The following is a 23,923-nucleotide window of genomic DNA, read 5'->3' as shown; positions in this document are numbered from 1 at the left end:
CACATCTCGTGAGAGTGATACTTTCATAACATCACATCATGGGGTAACCATCATCATAAACGTAGAATAGGGGATCTTATAGATATAAACCTAATAAAAACTTGAATGTGAAAGTGTGTGTAAAATACCAAAATATTTATATTTTTAAATCTAAATATATTTTTGAACATATTCATCTATCAATAGGCTATAAAAAATATAAAACTAGAATTTTGTCCCTGGTTTTATTGCAGGATTTTATGTTTTTTTTGTTGTTTTGGCAGAAAGATGGCATAATACCCATATACCTATCTATATATAGTTATGTTTTTTAATATAGACATTAGGTAGATAGATGAAATTACTAATTTTTTATTGCCTTTAAAGAATTTTGAAATTTATTTAGATATTGATATCTATGTATAGTTAATTTTGTCTTTCCCTAAAATTTGGTCGATAATTTTTTTTTGTTTTACCATATTGCAACTTATAATAATAATATATATATAGTAATTGGCACCACATATTAATTTATTACTGTAATTTTACACATCTCGTGAGAGTATATCAAATACTTATAATAAATTGCCTAATATATGCACAAAGGGAACAATGGATTTCATTAATCGAAATCAACACAATTAAAAAGAATATATTTGTTCAGATCACATCCTTAGAAGTGATTTATTATATAAGGAAGATAATATTATCAGTAGCCAGACTTTATTAAAAAAATCAGCTCTACCTTAAAGGTAATTTTTTTAATATATTTTTCTAGTTTAAAAAAATCGTCACAAAAAGTATTAGTTTTACTCATATAAGCTTTATTTATACCTAATACCTATTAAATTAGGTATGTGTGTAAAACTATTTTTTTACTAGGATTTCTGATGCACTGGTTAAAAACACAGCAGCCGATAATTTAGTTAATTTACCAAGTGATTTACCCTTCAAAGCTGCAGGGGTAGTTTTCCTGAAGAGTGCAAAAAATTCTTTAGCTTCCAAAATGGTATATAGTACAAACAGTGAAGCTAATATAGACAAGTATGGATAATTAAAATAAATTAATATTCTTGATACACCAAATTTTGTATAATTACAGATCTGATCATTCATCATCAACAATAACTGCATCTGAGATTAATAGTTACTGTGGGGTCTAGGTCAACAATTACTATTTTCCATCCAATCCGTTTTTGTTTAACTGCTACACATTCCCTGACTCTGCCAAGGAAAAGGTAAAAATACACTCAAAATAGACATCATTATAGCAAATTTAAAAATTATTGTTTAATTCTTTCTCTAAGTACAAATAAGACTTTTATGCCATGTATCATCTTATTCTATATATCTTATTTAAAAGTGATATAGTATTTTATTGTGTTATATTTGTAATTAAATGCAATTAATCAAATGTATGATATTTCAAAGATTCTTTATAATAACATACATTTTATTGATCAATTGGATTATCATAGTACATTTTTTTAATTTTTTCTTTTTAATATTGGTAATACTATATTTTTTTGTATATTACTCTAGGGTAAAATGAAAATGATATCCTAAGGACTTTTTAAACGCTAAATCACTTATCACCAAATTATGGAAAAAAAAAAGAACAAAAAATTAAAATTCGAAGATTGCAACAAACAAATTTGCGCCAAAGAAATTGAATTAGATGGCTCAAGTTATTATTAAAATACTTAAGAAATATTACATATATTACATATTTTATTTGACTTGTAAAAGTACTTGTTTGTATATTACTACTAATAAACTATCTAATCTAATCTATTGTACATAGTCTTTATTCTTAGGTAAGCTTTGTTTTTTAGTATAAATTAATCTGATATAATAATTGGTATTAGGTATTATATAGGTCACTGTTAAATGTCTCAAAACCATTGTACAGGCTAAATACTCATAGTAAAAATCTTATAACCTATAAAAAACCTGCAACTCCTTTACAATTTGAACCTCCTTGTAGTTTTAACTCTTTCCGCTGAAGCAATACTGTCCCTTTGAAAAAGTCAGCATCATAGAAGTATATATTATGTGATTTAAAGTAAGTGATGTAAAACTGAGTTTTGTATAATATAATAATTATAATAAAATTTTGGAAAATATATATATATTATAAATATTAATAAATTATTTTATTTCCATAAAAATGCCTTGACAAAAATGCTGCCTTTTATTAGAACCTTCCTCTAACGAAGTCCGTTAAAAAAACACATAAATAGCTCATAAATGGTAATATTACTTATATTTAAACTCTATAATAATTAATAAAAATTTATCAGATAAATATTTGTTGACGACGTCACTGGTAAAGAGTGCTTGTATCGGTGGCGTCAACAATGCGTTCGAGCGGCGTTGCGATGCCATTAACGTTTTCTCGTTGCTTCGTACTTTATTTTCATTTATTTAACGTATATTGACTTCGATATAGAGTATCTTATCAAATTTATTTTAAAAAAATGCTTGATATTTTATTAAAGGGGAGCAGTAGTATTGTTTTAAGTTTTCGGAAAAAACTGAAAACTTTTATGATATTATAAAGTGATTTTTGCCATTTCTCTATAAGCATTTGGCATCATTGTATCAGAGATGTTGCAAGCAAACAAACCTGCCCATAGTTCCACGGCATGCTACTTCTAGCCTTTCAATGTTCTAAGGTCCATGTTTTCTGCCCGGAAATTTGAATGGAGAAATGTACCGAGATCTCTTGGAAAATATCGTATATCCAAGAATAGTAGAAATAATGGAAGGCGGAAATCATTCTGATGATGATCAAGTCGTTTTCCAACAAGACGGAGCACCTCCACATTATGCTGCTGGTGTCAGGCAATATCTTGATGAGATATTTCCTGATCGTTGGATTGGAAAGAGAGGACCTTTTATGGAATAACCAGCTAGGTCACCCGATTTAACCCCATTAGATTTTTTTTATGGGGGCATTTAAAAACAAAAGTTTACGCTACCCAACCAGACACCCTAGAAGACTTACGCCAGAGAATTATAAATGAGTGTCAGATGATAACACCTGAAGTTCTACAAAACGTCAGGCATCGTTTTGAGCAAAACCTGTATTCCTGCATGGAAGTAGGCGGGGCACAATTTGAACATTTAATAAATTGACGTAATTTAAATAAACTTGTTTTATTTAAAAGACACAAAAGGAAAAGGATAGGTATTTCTTATCTCTCCACTTTTACTGGCAGTAAAGATATTTCTTGCTATTTTTATATCCAAAAGATATCCATCAGTCACTCAGAAGTCCATTCAAATTCAGAGTAAAAAGGCCTTCAAAATAAGGAATGACACGACCCCTTTTTCTATTTAAGATTTAAGGGGTGCTTTCAACCCCTCGTAAAGGGTTCCAGGTATTAGGGTGGCCTCTTAATTAATAAGTGACCCCTTTGAAATTAGGACTTCCTTATTCTTTTAAAAATATTATCCAAAACAGAGTTCAAAATACCTTTTTCATTTTCGCTGTTTCTACAATTTTGACAAGCTGTCATACTTACTTAAGAAATTTTAGCCACTTCAAATTTGGCAGTTATATTCAGAATTAAAAGACCTTTAAAATAAGGTATCACACGATCCCTTTTTCTATTTAAGATTTTAGGGGTGATCCCACCCCCTCGAAGAGGGTTACTGGTATGAGGGTGCCTTGGTAAGGAAAAGTTGTCCCCCTCGAAAATATAATCGACGTGTTCGAGATTTTTGTAAAAAAAAATTTTTTTTTCATACCAAAAATACCTCTGTTTCGTTTTCGCTGGGACACCCTGTATAGGGATTACACTAAAGTTCAGGAAGACAAAAATCAACCTGCAGCCAATTTTACAATGTATAGCCGAATTTTCACGAATGAATTTAATATTTCCCTTTTTTCCCTCAAAAAAAATTTATGCAATTTATGTGAACAGTTTAAAAATGCCCCAAATGATGAAGAGCTAAAAAGAAAAATGGAAGGAAATTACAAAAAAAAGGTGTTAAACCGCCAATCAAAAGAAAATGATAAAAGCCTTATTTGTGATAACTAAACATCGTAGCAACATTTAATCTGCAAGCTGTTTTACCAAGTCCTACTGGATAGGTTTCATTGTTTTATTATAAATCAAAAAACAATGCATAAAATTTTACAATTTCTCAGCTTGGAGGTGACACTGTAGAGTGTTATTTTGGGCATGAAGGAGAGTCTCAGAGGGGCTTAAACGAAATAGGCTCATGTCTATTCATGTTCCTAGAAAAGCTAGCAGCCACCAACGAGAACGCCGAAATAACATTTTATTCCGATAATTGCTGCGGACAAAATAAAAATCGGTATATAATTGCTTTATTTGTATATGCAGTATGGAAACTAAACATTAAATGTATAACACATAAGTTCCTAATTGTTGGGCATACGCAGAATGAAGGGGACACTGTACACTTTGTCATCGAAAAAAAAAGAAAAGAAAATAAAAAAACTAAAAAAGGTGGCCCAATATACATTGCCGCATTGCCCAACAATATACTATGTTAATAAGAACAGCTAAAACTCTCACATGAGAGCTTTTTTGATTTAAAGAATTTGAGTAATGCTATAGGTAATTGTACAAAAGGCATTGAGGGCAATATTATTCAGCAAAACAAGATAAAAATAATTAAATATGAAAAAGAAAATCCATTTACTTTTAAATTGAAATATTCCTATGACCAAGAAAATTTGAATGAAGTTATTATTAAACAAAATCGAAATGCTCCTCATGCTAAGGATAACATCAAATTAAATCGAGCTTACAAAAAAAAGTTAGTAGTTAATGAAAGAAAAAATCAGACTGCTTATCTTTAGTCGATGCAAAACTCATTCCACAACATTATCAATATTTTTTAACTGGTTGTAAACATTAATGTTAGTAATAAACGATAAACTATGTATAAATTGGGGTTTTTATTTAACTTTCCCATTGTAATGACACATTAAATAAAGATAATAAAAATAACAATAAAATAATTTGCTCAGAAAAACTGACACAGCTCGTAACAAAAGTTGTTTTTAACAATTCAAAAAGTTCGTTTTTTCCAAAAATGGGAAGAATATCAGATAATTATTCTTCAAGGTTAGTTGAAGTTTTTTTTTCAACAAAAATTGAAAATGTATATTTTTTAGTCGTATTGTTTTCGATTTCTTCCCGAATTCTTCCCGACAGGCGATATGTTAAGGTATTTTAGCGTTTTCTCCCGTTGAGTGTGAATTAAAACATTAGAAAATAGTCAACTAGTTTATTTACACACTTAACTATGAAAACACAATTAGTCACGACTACTAGAGATATTTATTTTTATTGTATTTATTTACAGCTATTTAAATTTGGCGCATACAGGGTGTCCGGAAAGCCAACGATATGACTAAAGGAGATGACTGATGAAGCAACTCATAAGCACTCAGAAAAACATAAAATGACTTAAAAAATCTATGGTTTTCCAGATATTGGCACGTTAGTGGAAGTCCTTCTCTTGGATCAGATTTTCAATTGTGACGCTTTAAAAATATTCGGAAAATTTGCATGTCTCCATTTTTGGGTGCTCTTTTCATTTTCCGTCCCAAAAATGGTGTAAATCCAATTTTACGAGATGATTCAGGAGACCTTACCCTTCTGATGGCTCCTATCTTATTAAAAATTTAAAAATCTAGCAACACCATCTAGTTAGCCATAAGAAAATCTAAAATATTCATCTCTTGCATTTTTTCGATATGATTAAGCGTTGCCGAGAAAATCGGTGATAAATGAAAAGGGAGTATTATTAAACTCAATTAAACTATCAAAATACAACGAACGAAGTGAGCCGTGACTGCATTAATTTCTGCCAAATAAATAAATTAATTTTCTCAATTTTCTCGAAAAAATCCAAAAAACATGAATTTTAGATTTTTTTATGGCTTATTAGATGGTGTTCTAGATTTTCAAATTTTTTATTGGAAACAAGAGGGCCAAAACTACGGGCCCTCAAAAGGGTAAGTCCCCCTGAATTCTTCTCTAAAATTGGGTTCACACCAATTTTGGGACGGAAAATGTCAAAAGGACCCAAAAAAATGGGGACTTGCAAGAGATTTTACAGATAACTGTAGTCAGTGTTCCAAATAATCAATTATCTTCAAGCAATTTGCACGGGCTGTAGCTCCGAGGGGGTGCATTTAGGACACATCTTTATAGGAAAAAAAAGTCTTATTTTAACTCCAACAATATGCTGTTAAAATATTTCCACCGGATTTTGTAACACCCTGTATATTTAAGACTTTTGACAAATTTATACCTTCCTTCAGAATACATATTCTTGAGTTATTCATATCGAGAGATTGTTAAAAATTAGTGAAAAATCGGTTATTTGATTTGTTTTAAATTTCTACTTCTGCCTTTTCAGTTTTCAATTTAATTATGTCACTAGATGATAAATTGCTAAAAACTAAGAAAAGAGACATTGTATACGCAACTTTTGAACATATTAAATTATTTTTCGTCTTTTAACTACGTAATTTCAAATTTACATTAACCATACAAAGTTAAGCTTGGCGCCGACGTCGAATGGTCTATCAAGAGTTTGCGTACAAAAAAGCAAACCGGCAACTTCAGCTTTTGCCGTTGCCATGATCGAGGCTCCAGACTTCGTTTAAAAAGTGCTTCTATAATTTCCCCAAAAATATGGGAAAAGTTTCTACAATATAATCTAATTTTCATTACACACCACGAATACCAAGTCTAATGTGTTTGTGCCGAATATAAGTGCGGGCCCGCCAGAAGAAACTCATTTATTCCATCCAAGTGCTCCAAGAGATCAAGGTAGGTGCCATTTTTAGTCTTGGTGCTGTATGGTTCGGTTGAAAATTTTATTTTGGAAATTAATGTTAAATTTAGGAAAATGAACCCTTGCCTATATAAGTAATACAGTACACTCAATCGCCGTAATATAACAACAACCGTACAGACATTTAAATACGAGTATTCAAATAAACGTACCTACAATAAATTGACCAGACAGTTTAATTTTCTTCAAGGACAAGACAACCACCGAGAGAAAAAAATACTGAAAATCTCATATGGCTGATGGTATGTATAATATCCGTAAAGAGCTTTCGTTGCGGTTAATAGCGAATTAAAAGGCCCCAACAAAGATTATTATTAAAAATGCATTCATGTTGTTATTAAATCTTGATTTATCGCGGCGTCTTCCACTGGAACGAGGTGCACACATACACCATTTAAACTCACTGATTTATATTATTGTGTAAATTAGCACTTTCATTTATCATTACCATGCTGCAATGAGTATTAATCCATTTTCGTTCAATTTTTGATTTAAAAGTGAACTTAATTGCCCCGTGATGTAAGATACACGAAATAAGAATATAATAGGAATGTTGATATTATTTTTTTTTAGCTACTCAGTTAAGCAATAATGAATAATACGCCGTCATTTTGGTAATTTCTGGTTATACTTTTTAAGATGGAGCTGCCATTTTGAACTGTCATTTGAACTCCAAAATATGAAGAAGCCACGCCTACAGTTAAAAAGATATTTTGCCAAAACGCGGAAAGAAGGGGGGAAGAGGAAGGTTTTTAAGTCCGCATCACTGTATACAAAATTATTATAACTTAAAAAGTAATTACTTTTTTAATTAGTTCAAGGATTCAATTCCTACTTATTTATTTAGAAATTTTAAATATCTTACTCTTATTGTAATTTTAATAATAATTAATTAAAACCTACCCTAAATAACCTCCTAACCTCAATGGACGTCCTTGAAAACGATTAAATAGAAATCACTCGCAACGATAACCTTCTAAATCCACAATTCACCACCCTTCATCACTTCACAATATCAACAAAATTATCCAAGTTTACCAGCACCAAGGGTTAAAAAAAAAACAAAATCTATACATATAAAAGGGATTTTTGTTGACGTTCAGCTGATTCTCCCGCACGCCTTACGGGAGACGTGGCGTCGCGTCGGCGTCGGGACGTTGAATACGAAACAGGGGGTTAGTGCGCCCTGATAGGCAATCCCACAAAAGGGAATAAATTGCGTTTGGTCTATATGATGGTTTAGGTCCAAATTCTATGAATTTTTGTTCAATTTATCATGATTAAATCATATTTGTATGTAACCATTATTACACAGTATTACTAGCAAAAAAAATGTGAATACGATCCTGGTCCGGTTTTATTATCATTCAAAACTGACGTATGATAGGGTGTTTCAAATTCAATGGAAATCTCGAAATCTGTAAGATATACGAAGATGGTTAAATTAAGATAAAGTTGAGAATTTTTCAGCTTAACAATATGCCGCTTAAAAAAATAAACATTTCGAATGTTTCCGAAGATATTCAAAAAAATACGAAATTTTGAAAAATCTATTTTATTTTTTTCTGAGCTCATTTCTTAACCAATTTTATAATAATTTGCACTTTTGCATTGCCACTTTTCCTGTGCTGTCTGATCGTGTTTTTAGATTTTTAATACGACGTTTCGTCTTTTGTAAACCATTATCAATTTTGTTTTTTTTGGGCGCCAAATTTGCTTTAACCATTTTTTAAAAATTTCCTTTTTAATATTGTATCACAACCCAAACAGCACCATACGTCCTGGGTACGTAATTTTTATGTCATATTTATGTCCATACGTCCATTGTTATAAAAATAACGTATTTAGTACGTACTTTTGGATACGTAGTTCGTACGTACTACGTACTTTAATTACATCTCGCGGACGTACATACACGTATATATTAATACTTAGAAAATGTTTTACCTCATATGGATTACACAAGAATAAAAAAACATATTAATTTTTTTGTGAAAACTATATGCCAGGAAAGATTTTTTTTTCAAATATACTTCTAAGTTTTATTTTTCATATTTCTAATTTCGGTGGGTAAACAGAAAAAATACAATTTGCATGCTTTCTTGCTTTAATAGAAAAAGTCGACGAATTCGGTATAAATTAATCACCAGCTGTCAAATTGAGACTTCTTTTTTCCAAAGGACTAACATACCCTATAAATTTGGCTAATTTACATGTTGATCTGGTCGAAAAATAATTAGATATAGGATTTTCAAAACATATAAAAAGTATAGATAATGGAGTATTTGTCATAATGATATATCAAAATTATCAAGGTCGGTCGCAAAAGAAACACAGTGTTTTTGTTGTCCCCACTGTCATGGTGTGTTGTCCCTTTGTACTAAAAGCTTACACTCCTGTGAATTTAGGATTTATCAAAACTCTTTCTTCGTTTTTTTCTTATCATATTTCAATTTAGTTTTACTATTTACTCACTGATAGGAAGGATCTATTACGATCTAGCCCAATTCATGGTAAAAGCATATTTATTCATTTTAGTGGTAATGAATTTATATTACTTATTTGAAAATTTGCTTATTTTAATATTTTAAAATATAATTTTAAGGTTCAGCTGTAGTGCTAGCAGGGATTGGAAGCCCAAAGAAAATTGAAGACTGTATTTTACAATAGTTGCGAAGAACAAATGATATTTGTTTTATGTACATTCTTAAATGTTCATTTTTTGTTTTGTTTTTTAGACATATACATGTTTTGTTTTATAGTTGTATATATTTTTTCATAATGAATATATTTTCAGTTTTTATAAGAGTTATTTTTTCTCCCAAATACATTTTACCACACAAAAAAAAGGAGTCGTGTAAACATCCTTGATACGTCATATTATGTCCAATACATGACGTAAAATATCGTACCTACATAAGACGTAGAATCCTGCGGAAAGTGGACGTCCCTATATACGTTATTGTCCTATACAGTGCTTTCATTTCAAAACGATCCACCCTTAATAACTTTCTTAAAAAAAAAAAAAAACACGTCAAATTAGATATACAGGGGGACGTTTAATTATGCATCTACTGAAGTTCTGTCAATCACCTCCTCACCTCCAGCTAACCTCACTTTAATATGTCAAATGGGAACCCCCATCGTGTGATACATCATAGTAAGGAGCGTAAAATTATTTATTCAACGGTACCAAAAAAAATTAAATCGGTAAATGTGTAAGCAAATAGTTAGCGAAAATGTCTAGAAATAATGAATATTTTATTCACGCCAAACTTTAGTATTTTAAATTTTAATTTAAAAATATGAAAATAGAGTTGTCGATGAAGCATGCCAAGTTGAAGTACTAGGACAATTTGCTATGGATCCAACTTTGTCTATACCAAAGGCCGCAAAACTAACAAATATTTCCACTGGTTCCGTACATAAAGTTTAAAAAAAAAAAAGTTCTCTCCTTATAAAATTCATATTCTTCATGAACTCGGAGAAGATGATTTTGATAGGACAATTTAATTTTGTGAAGTGATGTGCCAGCGAATTGACGACGATCCCCATTTACTGAAGAACATTTGCTTCAGTGACGAATCGACCTTTTTTTTAAATGGCCTGGTGAACAGACATTACTGTAGATACTGGGATAATGAAAATCCGCATGTTTCTCAGGAAGGCCATACCCAATATCCCCAAAAAATTAATGTTTGGGCAGGACTTTATGGGAATGAAATAATCGGGCCATTTTTTTTGGAAGCAAATTTGACTGGCAAAATTTATTTAAACCTTTTAGAAAATGCAATATACCCTTCCATCATCCAATCTAGAGAAAATCAAGTAGATCAACATGGTGCTATATTATTGAATGAAAATAATATACATTTTCAGCAGGATGGAGCTCCCGCGCACAACACTTTGGTAATTCGAGAGTGGCTTGATGAAAATTTTTGAGAAAAGTGGATTGGCAGACGTGGTGCAATCGAATGGCCTGCGCGGTCTCCGGAACTAATCCCACTAGACTTTTTTCTTTGGGGCTACTTAAAAAGCAAAGTTTATAAGACCCCACCTGAGAGTATTGAGAATTTAAAAAATAGAATATTTCAAGAATGCAGAGAAATTAGCGGGCAGACCCTTGCCAATGTTCGTAAGGAGTTTGAAAATAGGCTTTTTTATTTTCTTGCTAATAACGGCGCACATTTACCGATTTACACTTTAATTGCTTCTTGGTCAATCAATTTTATTTTTTTTACAACCATTGATAGCATAATGAATGCCCTTTAAAATAATGTATCACACCATGAGGTAGCCATTTAACATACCAAAGTTTGGCGTAAATAAAATATTCATGATTTCTAGACATTTTCGCTAACTATTTGCTTACACATTTACCGATTTTATTTTTTTTGGTACCGTTGAATAGAGAATTTTACGCTCCTTACTATGATGTATCACACGATGGGGGTTCCCATTTGACATATTAAAGTGAGGTTAGCTGGAGGTGAGGAGGTGATTGACAGAACTTCAGTAAATGCATAATTAAACGTCCCCCTGTATATCTAATTTTTTTTTTTTTTTTTTTTTTTTTTTTAAGAAAGTTATTAAGGTTGGATTGTTTTGAAATTAAAGCACTGTATAGTACTTAATACGTCTTTTAGGGTACGTCCTGTGTACGTACATTATGTCGTGGAGAGTACGTACAACATACGTCTTTAGTACGTATCTGTGCTATTTGGGAAGTAATATTTTTCATTTTTAAAAACCTGAATTTTGAGAAATAAAATCTAAATTTGCTGCAGTAGGCTGTGCATAAGCGCACAGAAATACTATAACCAATGCAATAATGTAGTACTGCATACACATTACATTATTATTTTCGAAACACCTGTAAATAAAGAAAAAGAAACTAAATTAATCTATTTACTCACAAAACAACACCAGGAAAGCTTAATTTACAATTTTATTTCATATCAAATTTAACACGCATTTCTAAATAAATAAATTAATAAGAAATTTATGAACAAAAAACATTTATCATAAAATATTCTTCTTCTTCTTCTCATGCCCTATCCGTTACGAATGTGTGCGATCATCATATTGGAACTTTATTGACAGCACACCTAAATAGCTCAGTGGAAGTAGCACCATACCATTTGCGGAGATTTGCCAACCAGGAAATTCTTCTTCTACCCGAGCTCTTTTTCCTTCTACTTTGTCCTGTATAATATTCTATAGGATACGATATTTATTTTCTTTACTCATTACGTGTCCTAAGTATTTAAGTTTTGGTTTTTTAATTGTGAGTAAGAGTTGCAGTTAGCAGTTCAGTCTGTTTAGTACTTCATTATTTGTTATATGGTCGATCCAAGGCATTTTCAGGATTCTTTGGTAAACCTACATCTCGAAGGCCTCAACTCGTTTCTCCATAGCCTTAGAAACTGTCCAGCTCTTCACTCCGTATAGGAGTACCGAGTAGATGTAGCAATGTACTATTCGTTTTTTCACCTCAAATCAATCAAGTAATGAAAGTACTTTGTGCTTTCTCTATGCGACATTTAATCTCCACAGAATGATTCCAAATTTCAGATAGGGTGGTTCCTAAATAATTGAATTTGTCAACACTTTCGACGACCTCAGTTTTGTGAATGATATTGGAATTTTGCTAATTACCATGTACTTTGTCTTTTTGGCGTTGATTTCTAGACCATATTCTCCGCTGGTAATATTAAGGGAACTTACTAGGTCTTGCAGATTTTCCAAACTATCGGCTATCAAGACTGTATCGTCGGCGTATAGAATGTTATTTATATTTATTCCACTATGAACTCCATCCAGCGCTCTTCTAAAAATATCCTCAGAGTAGGGGTTGAATAAATGAGATGAGAATATACATCGCCTGTCTTACTGCACGACAAATTTTAACAGGTTCAGAGTTCTCGTCATCCAACCGCGCCATTGCCTTCTGTCCCCAATAAAGGTTGCTAATGATTCGCTTATCCTTGTCGTCGATTCCCACTCGCTACAATCATTCCATCATTTTATCGTATTGGCATCGTATTGTCATCGTATCGAATGCTTTAGTGTAGTTCACAACGCATGGGTATACGTCGCAATTAGGATCCCTGCATCGGTGAAACAGCACTTGTACTGCAATTGATGTTCGACTCACATTTGTTGTAGATACGTGCATGAATTATTTTGAGGAACACTTTCAGAAAATTTGCTAAGCTAATTGTTCTAAAATCTTCATATGATTGTGCATTGGGTTTTTTAGACAGAGCGACAAAAGTAAACATTAATCATTCATCTAGAATACTTCCGATGTTGTATATTTTATTAAAGAACTGTGTTAGTGTTCTGGGACAAAATTCCTGTATGACTTTGAGAATTTCCACTGATATGTTGTCTGTGTCCAGAGCTTTGCCACTTTTTGCTATCTTAACAGCGTTTTGGATTTCTGGAATAATTATATCTGGCCCCTCTGCATTTAAAAATACTCTTTTTTCGGAACGTGGATCATCACTGAATAGCTTGACGATATAATTCTGCCACACCCTTAGTTTTTCTTCTATTTCGTAAACCAGATTACCCCTTTGATCATTTAAGTTCCCGCCACTTTTTTCCATTATCTACCAGTTGCTTCTTTTATCTTTTTGTAATCATTGAAAGTGTCATATCATTTACTAAGATCTTCTATTTTTTGGTATTTATCGCTCATCGACTCCTCTTTAGCGTGCTTGATTTCGTTTCTAATAGTTCTGTGAAGATTTCTATTCTTACAATTCAGAATTTTGTGTTTTAGCCACTCTTCGTTGCTCCATCAAATCCAAGATATGTTGTGTCATCCAGGGTTTTTTGGCCTAACGCTTGGTGTTTATTAGGGATTCCTTGGTCTTAAGAAGTATATTCTTTAAGGAGGTCCAAGCATATTTTACTTCCATTTCCTCAGTAATCTCGATGTTACTTATTCTTGTGCTAAGAATGTCCTGATCATGTATTCTTAGAGCTGTGTGGTGAAAGTTTTCTAGGTTGTATCTAATAATCTGTTTTTTGGGTGGTAGTTTAAGTAGTTGGCAGCGACATACTAGCAAGTGGTGATCGGAGTAAATATCGGCTCCAAGATATGTTTTTTCCGAAAAGATGCTGTTTCTGAATCTTTGGCTGATTAGTATCAAATTTATTTGATTTCTTATTACGTCCTTAGGGGTATCTGCACGTGTAAAACAGATGCCGTGGCAGCAGTTTGAAAAAGGTGTATGTTATTTTCAGTTTCTTTTTCCTGCAAAATTGTACCAATCTGTCCTCTTTTGTTTCTTTGCCCAAGACCAAATGTTCCAACAATGTTTTCAGATCTCCTTCCAATCTTAGCATATTGCTTCAAGGACTTTGGGGCAGAAAATCTGATCATTAACTAATTTGCATGAAACAACCAAATCAGCATAAACTCTCCTCTATCTAGGTATTTTTAAGTTTAATATCCTCCGAGCATCATCATATACATGGTCATTGAAAATTTCCATACCAAGTTTGTATAAGCAAAACTTAATAAATTTATTTTGGATGCTTTCCAGATCGTTGCAACTGTACATATAAAATGGGGACCATATTATTGAGGCATATTCCAATTGTGACACAACTAGAGACATATATAATTTTTTACAGGTCCTGATAAACAGAGAATTCCCTACAATTACAAAACGAAACCTAGCACTTTTGAAAAGTTGATAACATAATTAGTTATATGTGTATTGAACTTTAGGTGCTCATCAAACCATATGCCAAAATCCTTAATAATGTTACAAAAGAGATACCAAGAAAATACCATTTCCCTATAAAACTACGTCGTCATCAAAAACCAAAAAATAACTGTTTCTGAAGCAATTGTTAATATCATTTATGAAAACGATGAAAAAGTAAAAGTGAATTACGGCCCCCTTGGGGAACACCAGAAGTGACACTAGCATGGCTTGACCTTTCATTAACGATCTTTGTCTACCGACAGTTTGTCCTTCAACTACGCTATCATAAGATTGAAAAAAACCAGAAACATCCAGTTTCTTGAGTAGAACAGTATGATCGACCATGTCGCATTCCTTCGAGAAGTCTGTGTATATGGCATCCAATTGACTCCTCCCCTCCAAGGCACTCAACAAGTTTCGCCGAAATACCAACAAGTTTGTCAATATAGATTTACCGGTCCTAAAGCCATGCTGCTGGCTAATTCATTGGTCTTTACTATGAAAATATAATTGGTTATAAATTAAATCATCTAGGAGTTTTGGAGTAGCAGATTGTAGGGAAATACCTCTACAATTTTCAACATTTTCATAATCTTCAGATTTCAATCAACAGTAGGAAAAAATGAAGCAAATTATTTTGCTATTTGATACAGCCTACTAATTCACTATCCCTATAATACCTTAAATTTATTCCACTATTACTGGACTGATACCTCTTGGGAGGTCACTTTCTTTTGCCTCACCAAAGATCTCAATTCAGCTAAGAACATATGAAACTGCGAGGTTCTGTATCTTTTTAGGGTACCAAAAAGAACCATAGCCTTACCTAAGATGTGATAAAATTCTGTTACACATTTAAGTCAATATCAGGACAGAATTCCGAGTTATTTCATAAGAAGAACAATTGAATATTGTTTTCATGGATTCCATTTTACTTTTTAAATTCATGACATATTATCTATATCATCTGATATTGACTGATGGCCATTTCCTTAAATTGGAGCTGTCATTTGTATTTTTTCTTAGATTCAAAGGTAACATTGAAATCAACAATCAAGTTAATTAACCTAAAATAATCTTTTTTTAAATGTTATTGAGACTATCTTGATTTTTAATAAAAGTTACCCTTGTCTAAGTTCCAAATTTTATTACCATTTTATTGCTTTTCAGTCGGTTTTATCTAAAGAGGGTTTGTAATAATGAAGGGTGAGAAGCAGAAGTGTTGTCGCATTGATTAGAATTCCTTATGGCCCCATTTATCTTGGCTTTTTGGAGAGGAGTCATCGTATATTTGCATATAGATATACTGACTGATTCTTTAATAAGAGGATTTATTATACTACGGTAGGGTGTTCAATGATGAGGGTTGTCCATCTGATTTAACAGAAATAATATAAAGATAATTTAAAGATGTTTTTAACAAGTCCTCAAAGAGACATTAATGGCGTTAAGATGCGTTAATGCGTTAAGACATTTTGTTCTTTATGTCTTTTAAATATGTTTAGAATAAGGTAAACAACCAGTTATTTACATTTCACCAATCATTGACACCATTCTACAATTTTCCCTAAAATAAGAAAACGCATTTGAATTTCATATTAAATGTGAAACCTATGCAATCCTCTGTAAATCTGGCAATCCTGAACATATTTCCAGAATTTGTTAGGTCAGTTCGTGTTGTAAACCCGTGTTCCAAATTTTTGGTGTTTTTTGTGCTCCTTAGTATAAAAAATAGGGTAAGTAAATTTTTGTGGCCCATTTTAAAAATTTTGCATTAGCATGTATTGTTATTTTCTGTGGTTTATTTTTGTTTAAAAAGTTAAAAGTAGATAAAATGAATTAAAAAATCTCCCCATATTTATTTGTTTACAAGAAAATGGAGGTGTCAATAACTGGTTTCAGAGACTATTCCTTCCACACACAACTGTCAACTATTGGTTTTTAATACTTTTGACCAATCCCATTTTGAGTGTGAAATACGTATCAATACAATGTTGCCAATATTTCATTTTTTTCAAACAAAGTAGGGAAACCAGTAATTGACACAAGTGTCAATTACTGGTTTAATGATGTCAATATTTGGATGAGCCAAAACTAAATATATTTAAGTCCTTCTGCTTTTTCAGAAATGTCGCCTAAAAGAAATTATACCTCTGACCAAATGACAGCTGCACTGGCGGAAGTAAGAAATGGTGTACCAGTTGCAGTGGCTGCTCGAAACCACCATGTTCCACGGACAACCCTACTTCATAAGATGCAAGGAAAGTCTGAAGTTGTTTGTATCATGGGGCTCTCAACAATACTTAGCAAGCATGAGGAATCCCTATTGGTTAAATGGATTATTGAACTATCTGAAAGACATTTTCCCGTTTCAAAAATGCAGCTTTTAGATTCAGTTCAAAAAATCATGAGTCATTCAGAACGGACAAAATCGTTTACTAACAATAATCGTCCTAGCGACAAATGGTTTCTGCTATTTTTGAGGAGACATCCGGAAATTTCACAAAGAATATGACAGAATTTGACAACATCCAGAGAAAGTGTAACTTCAGGACAAAATCGTAGATGGTTTCAGGAAATAAAGGAGTATCTAACGTCCCATGATCTCTATCAAGTAACTGATCACCCCAAAAGGGTATTCTGGTAATATTGCACCGCCGATGATAGTTTTGGCCTATGAGCGAATTCCATCTGCCATAGCTTCAAGTGTGCCTAAAGATTGGGCATTGGGTACATCCGAAAATGGGGGGATGTGTTCAAGCACTTTTTTTGAATATATCACCAATATATTCAATCCATGGCTCATAAAAGAGGGGATTCAAAAACCTGTTCTCTTTTTTGTAGATGGTCATGTGTCCCACTTAACTCGCCATTTATCAACATTCTGCAGTGATAATGGCATTGATTTGATAGCTTTATATCCCAATTCTACACACATCCTTCAGCCTATGGACATTGCAGTATTTAGGCCCCTTAAATTAGCCTACAGAAATGAGGTACAGAATTGGAGGATGAAAAACTGTGGCTATAGGCTTTAGAAGATGCACTTTGGAGGTGTGTTTAAAAAGACCCTGGAACACATTAAACCAGAAACCATTCAAAATGATTTTAAATCTTCAGGTTTATGCCCCTTTACTGTTGACAATATACATTTTAGTAAAATTTCTGCCAAAAATGACGATTCAAGTGACATCCCTATAGCTGCTATGGCTTCAAACGCCACAAAAGATAAGTCCCTGCTTGCCTTGAAAATTTTTGAGAGCAGGATTGACCAAGAAAAGCTAACTACATTCAGGAACTCCTTAAACCTACATTCTTGGGATGGTCCAGTGGAAGATAAGCATTTATTCGAAATTTGGAAAAATTGGATACTAGAAACATGTTCAGATGTTCAACATGCAGAAGTAACAAATGAAAAAGGGGCCATGGACTTAGTTACAGATAATCGATTTAGCCATTCTCCCACTAATCTTGCTTCTGCTTCTGTTGCCGAAGATCTTTGCACTCCAACCAAAATAACTGATGATCAGCCGAGCACATCTTATAATAACACTCATGACCAGCCAAGCACCTCCTTTCAAACCCTTGATGCATCAAATGTTCCAACTCCTTTTAAGAAGGCGTTATTTTGGTCCGACCCAAAACCTCAAACAAAAAAAAGGATGCTGGTGCTTGGTGGATGAAGGTGTTATACCATTTTCAATAAGTATGAATGTTTCCAAAGACATTCGGAAATATTCTCGAAATTCGTCAGGATATAGGGTTAATTCGGAGGACAAATGATGAAATTCTCCGTAGGTTAATCGTTCACGATAAATTTCATGTACCCATTTCTTTTTTTTACTTTTCATTTTTTTTATATACGGTATATCGTAAAAATGAATTTTCTAATAATATTAATTCCATGGTAGCTGGAACTGACGCAGGCAGAGGTTTGAAAGTTACTACGCTTTTGTTTATCGCCTTCTATTAAAACACAACCAAAATATAGCAAGTAATCAAAAGCATAGCATCGCATAGCGTCGTATCTCATAGCAAAGCTTATCGCTTAATCGCGTCCTGTGTGCACGTACACTTAGGCTACTCAAACTTATAACTCAAAATCTATTCGCTCTTTTGATAAATTATTCTTTTCTGCATTTTTATTTGGTTTAGATGTCTTAACTGTCTCACATACATTAATATTAAATATATCATCATTATCAATAAATTTCTCAACTCTAAAAAAATAACAATATTTATTGTTTATTATTTTTTGTATAGCTTCCCTTTGACTTTGACATATCGGGTTTATTAGCGGTCTCGGTAGACCGGTAACAAACGCTTAAAGCGCCTTATACGGTGACGTCATGACTTGATCGCTCGAATGAGATGTCTTACAGACGCTTATAGCCGCTTACTCGCTAAAATATGGCTCGAATTTCATATATCTTTTGTTGGCAACACTGAAAATGTTCAGAGTGACCAATATCAAAAAGACACAACCATTTTTTTTTTTTTTTTTATGGTAAACACAAGCACAAGAGGAAAGTCCTATGTCACTCTTGGAGTGGTGCTTTCGCGAAGATATTTGTGGGCATTTATCTTGAATCGCTGTAGGTTGTATGCGTCTGGAAATATGTAAGGTGGAAGCCCGTTCCACAAAGAAGATGTTCTCCAGATGAATGAGTCCCGATACAGCGACTTGGGGTAGGCAGGTCTACTCGATGTTGATGAGCCGCAACTGCTAGACGCGTCCTTCTTGCCGGAACAGCCCTGGGTGGAATCAGCCTGCCAGCTCAGAGGAGCACTTACCGTGATAATAACGGTAGAATAAACAGAGATCAGCCACCTTTCTCCTGTGCTCCAGACTATCCAGACTCTTTGTCAGTTCTGGTTTGTCGATAAGACGAATAGCTCTCTTCTGTATAGAATACAGCAGGTTTAAACTATGCTTGGGTGCAGAGCTCCAGACATGCGAGCAATACTCGAGGGAAGGGCGTATTTGAGCCTTATAAACAGTCAGCAGCTGTTCTGGTATATACAGTTTTTTCGTTTTGAAGAGCACTCCGAGTTTTTTGGAAGCCGCCCTGGCTACCTCGGCAACGTGGTCATGCCAGGACACACTGTTGGTAACCCCGACTCCTAGAAGATGTAAAGATGATTTCATTGGCAATGTTTTCCCTGCCATAACCAGTTCCGGGCCACCAAGGTTAGTCTTTATCGTAAATACTGCAGCCTGCGTTTTTTTAGCGTTAAAATTGACCAAATTGTTATCGCCCCACTCCAAGATTGCTCTAATATCGTTGTTGGTTGAAGCTACTTGTTGCTGCCTAAGATTCTGAGAACTTGCCGCTGTCGTTGGTTTGGCGGACTTAAATGTGGAAATAAGTGTGCTATCGTCCGCAAAGCTGTAAATTGGATTGACAGTGGTTCCTAGCAAATCGTTGATATATACCAAGAAAAGGGTGGAGGATAGAATGCATCCTTGAGGGACTCCAGCGTTAATGTTAAATTTGTCGGAGAGGTATCCATCGACGGCTACTTGGATTGTTCGTTGTTCAAGAAAACTTTTGATCCAATTCAATAATGAGTTTTGTATGCCGATTGAGGAGAGCTTGGTTAGTAGTCCCTCATGCCACACTCGGGAATTTCAAGATCGACTGAGCGGGACTCGCCGTGCTTCTCCATGGCCTCTGTCCACAAGTATGTGACGTAGGCCAGAAGATCGCCGGTGGATCTAAGCTTTCGGAAGCCGTATTGATGATCGCTGATTAGTCCAGATGATTCCAGATATCTTAACAGTTGTTGGTTGACTGCTTTCTCCATAATCTTCGATATTACTGGAACTAGTGCAATCGGGTGGTAATTGGAGGGCATCGTCTTCTTACCCTTTTTGGGTACAGCTTGTACTCGAGCAGTTTTCCAGCTTGTTGAAAATTGGCCCTGCTTATACGATGCCGTGAACAGTCTACATAAGGGAGGAGTCAATTCGTCTGCACAACGTTTTAGTATTAGAGCTGGAATTCCATCGGGTCCAAAAGCTTTGTTGGTGTCTACGCTTTTAAGAATTTTATTTATAATTCGTTGGGGAAACGAAATTTCTCCCATCGATGAATTCACCCTTGGCAAATATGGCGGTGTTTTGCCTTGCGAGTGCAGAGTAGAATTGGACGCGAAGAGTTTACCCAGTAAGTTGGCTTTTTCCCTTGCTGTTACCGCGATAGAACCATCATCTGCTGTTAGGGGTGGCAAGGCCGACTTAGCAAATCCTTGACTAACGGCTTTCGATACCGACCAGAAAGATCTTGTTCCATTTGGGCAGTTTAGCAGTTTGTTTTTGATCCTGTTGTTGTGACTCTCTTTGCATTCATCAATAATTCGCTTGCAGCTATTTCTGGAGGCTAAAAAGTTCCTCCAATTTTCGATGGAAGGATGTTGACGCCATTTGCGATATGCTGCGTTTTTAGTGTTTACTGCCTTTTTGCAATTCAGGTTGAACCATTGCTTGTTGTTTAATCCGCATTTAGTAGAAAAGGGGATATAAGCTTCCATTCCTGCCAAGATCGTCTCTGTAATTTGGTTTGCACATTCTGAGATGTTATTGGTTCTAAAGCAGACTTCTTTCCAAGGGAATGAGCGATAAAATTCCCGAAGATGGATCCACTGTGGATGGATTTATAGTGCCATACCTTCCGCGGCATCGGAGGATCCTGCGTTTTAACCTCCAACTGGCAAGAGACTGTTATCAATTTGTGGCCGATGTTCCTAGGGGGGCATGTACTGATACAGTGTACGAGTCAGGGTCTGAAGCCAAGACCAGATCTAGGAGACTCGCGAACTCGCCGTCTCGATCGGGGATTCTGGTAGGTTCCTTCACAAGCTGCGTAAGCCCGCATATGGTGGCAAATAGTTCAGCTTCTCGTCCTTCATCGTCGTTCTTGTTGCAGAAGCGCAGCCAGTTGATATTGTGAACGTTAAAATCACCCATGACGATGATTTCTGCGCTTGGGTAGTCAATTTGCAGATGGTTAATGCAATCAACCAGGTTCAAAAAGAGCCGTCTATATTGGGTGTCGCTTTGTTGTTGAAGGTTTCACCTTTGTTTCTGCTAATGCCAGAATATGAGGCCTTTTTGATTGCAGGTGTTGGTGTACTGCATTAATATTGGTGTTTAGGCCTCTCATGTTGCAGAAATTGATTTTTAGGCTTTTTGATCCGCCTGACGGACCTCCCCAACCAGCCTCCGCCCGGAGATCCGAATGGGAGGCGAGTTTACCTCCGGAAAGTTTTGGTAGTGAGGGCGCCATCATGAATTTACTTTTCTTCTCCGTTTCCCCTTTGGAAACCGGACACATCGACATGGCGGCGAAACGTGAGTTCCATGGAACCACTTCACGCCGCCTAACTCCTATGTGGTGGTATTGAACCGGGCGATGCAAGTGGACAACATCTACCACCAAAGGGGTTGCTCTTTTAGTCGCCTTTTACGACAGGCAGAGCGTACCGGAGGGCTATTCTACCCCGGCCCTCCCCGGGGGGGGGGGCCATTATAAAAATGCAGCAGATATTTTTGATCATGGTGGCCATTTGTATTAGCAGTCCATGAATATTTATAAGTTCCCGGTCTCGCCATGTCATAATCGAGTTACGTTATAACCTCTACTTGTCAAATGATCTCATTCATGCCAACCTAAAAAAGTGTCAACACACATGACATTATAGCTTAAGGCGCGAAATTCAAATTTTAAAATTAAATAGTACATTAAGTAAAAAATACTAGGGCATTTTTATTAAATGTGACAAAATTTATTAAACTAAGGAACGGAATATTTAATAAACTGCTATGCTGTCCGCTAAAATCAGTTTTAACTCGCTTAGAATTATTCCGCTAAATCTAGCGGGCAATCATTAGGTACAATAAAATATACATCTTAAAGATGTCCGTTGCAAGTCTAAAGACGTTTAGACGTATTATACACAAAACACAAAAATATAAAGAAGTGGTGGTTGCATACAAACTGATAGAAATTCCTCTGACAAATCAGCAAGCGTCCTCTCGCTTGGCAACGGAAACTGTTGTCACTAACTTGACAGTTTGACATGCCTAATTGGACCAATCATAATAGTAGAAAGGCGTGGCCAAATTTAGGCGGAAAATCAAATTTCATATAATCTGATAATCTTAATATTTAAGTAATATCTAAATCAAATGCCTAATCAAAAAATTGAACAGAATAAAAATAAAATTCTTCAGCTTTATTTTACATATGTAAATGAGTTAATTTACTGCAATAATCAATTGACAATAGTGTACTACATAACACCAATTGCAAAATAGAAAAAAAACAATGTTTTGCTTTAATACATTTATTTTTTCATTTTATTGAAAAAACATTAATTAAAATGATATAAGTAATTTACAATTATTTATTATGAGACTTTATATAAATTAGAATTAATAATATATAAAAGTATTTTGTTAGAAGTGAACAACCCTAATTTTTAAATAGATTAGAAAAGGTTGTCAAGATTTTTGTGCTATTTTAACAAACAGCAAACTCAACCCCAGGCTTCCAGCATTCATTGAAATGAAAGTCAAACTCAAATGGTATGACAATGACAAATGATGTTCTATCAGTCAATGTCAACAACTGCCTGTCAGCTCTCTGTCAATTTTGCCAAGCAAGATGGCAGACATACGATTCCGATTTTCACTATACAAGCTTCATACATGTGGTATTATAGGCATAAAAAAAATTAAACTGAATTTTAATGATTTTTTTATAAATAACTTTCTGAGAAACCCTTGTAGCTAAGTACTCTGCATTAAACTTACGTTTTCGTTATTTAACGGTAGGCAACACGTTATACACGTACTAAAGCGAAATGGCGAAAATAGCCGCGTAAATTTTTCAGTATACTATATTTAAATACCTTTATTTCTTGTATTTCCTTGATAAGCCGTTTTAATACATTAACATTTCAGTAGTAGTCCCGTATTGTGGTACCTTATCGAGAAATGTATAAAATCGAACTTAATAAGATCCAATTAACATATTCGAGAACGTATTGATTATGCGATCAATTACTTAGAAGCTAGAATAAAATATCCATATTAACTTATTATGATATAAATTTAAAAACAAAGTATATTTTTATTTATTTATTACTTGAGCGCCTTGGCACTTTCAAACCAATCAAAGAAGAAAGTTAAAGTTAGGCAACCAAAATGGCAGATTTCCTTTATTGATCAACAATAGGCGCATGCCCGGCGTGATTCCATTTTTGCACTGCCGACGGAGACGGTTTATCGAAAATTCCCAATAGATAGAATGAAATAGCCGATAAACGAAACGTTCGGATCAATGTGTTTTTTTTGTCAT

This window comes from Anthonomus grandis, chromosome 2, assembly GCF_022605725.1.
Source record: "Anthonomus grandis grandis chromosome 2, icAntGran1.3, whole genome shotgun sequence".
In the NCBI taxonomy this organism is placed as follows: domain Eukaryota; kingdom Metazoa; phylum Arthropoda; class Insecta; order Coleoptera; family Curculionidae; genus Anthonomus; species Anthonomus grandis.
Note: the sequence above shows the minus strand (reverse complement) of the source record.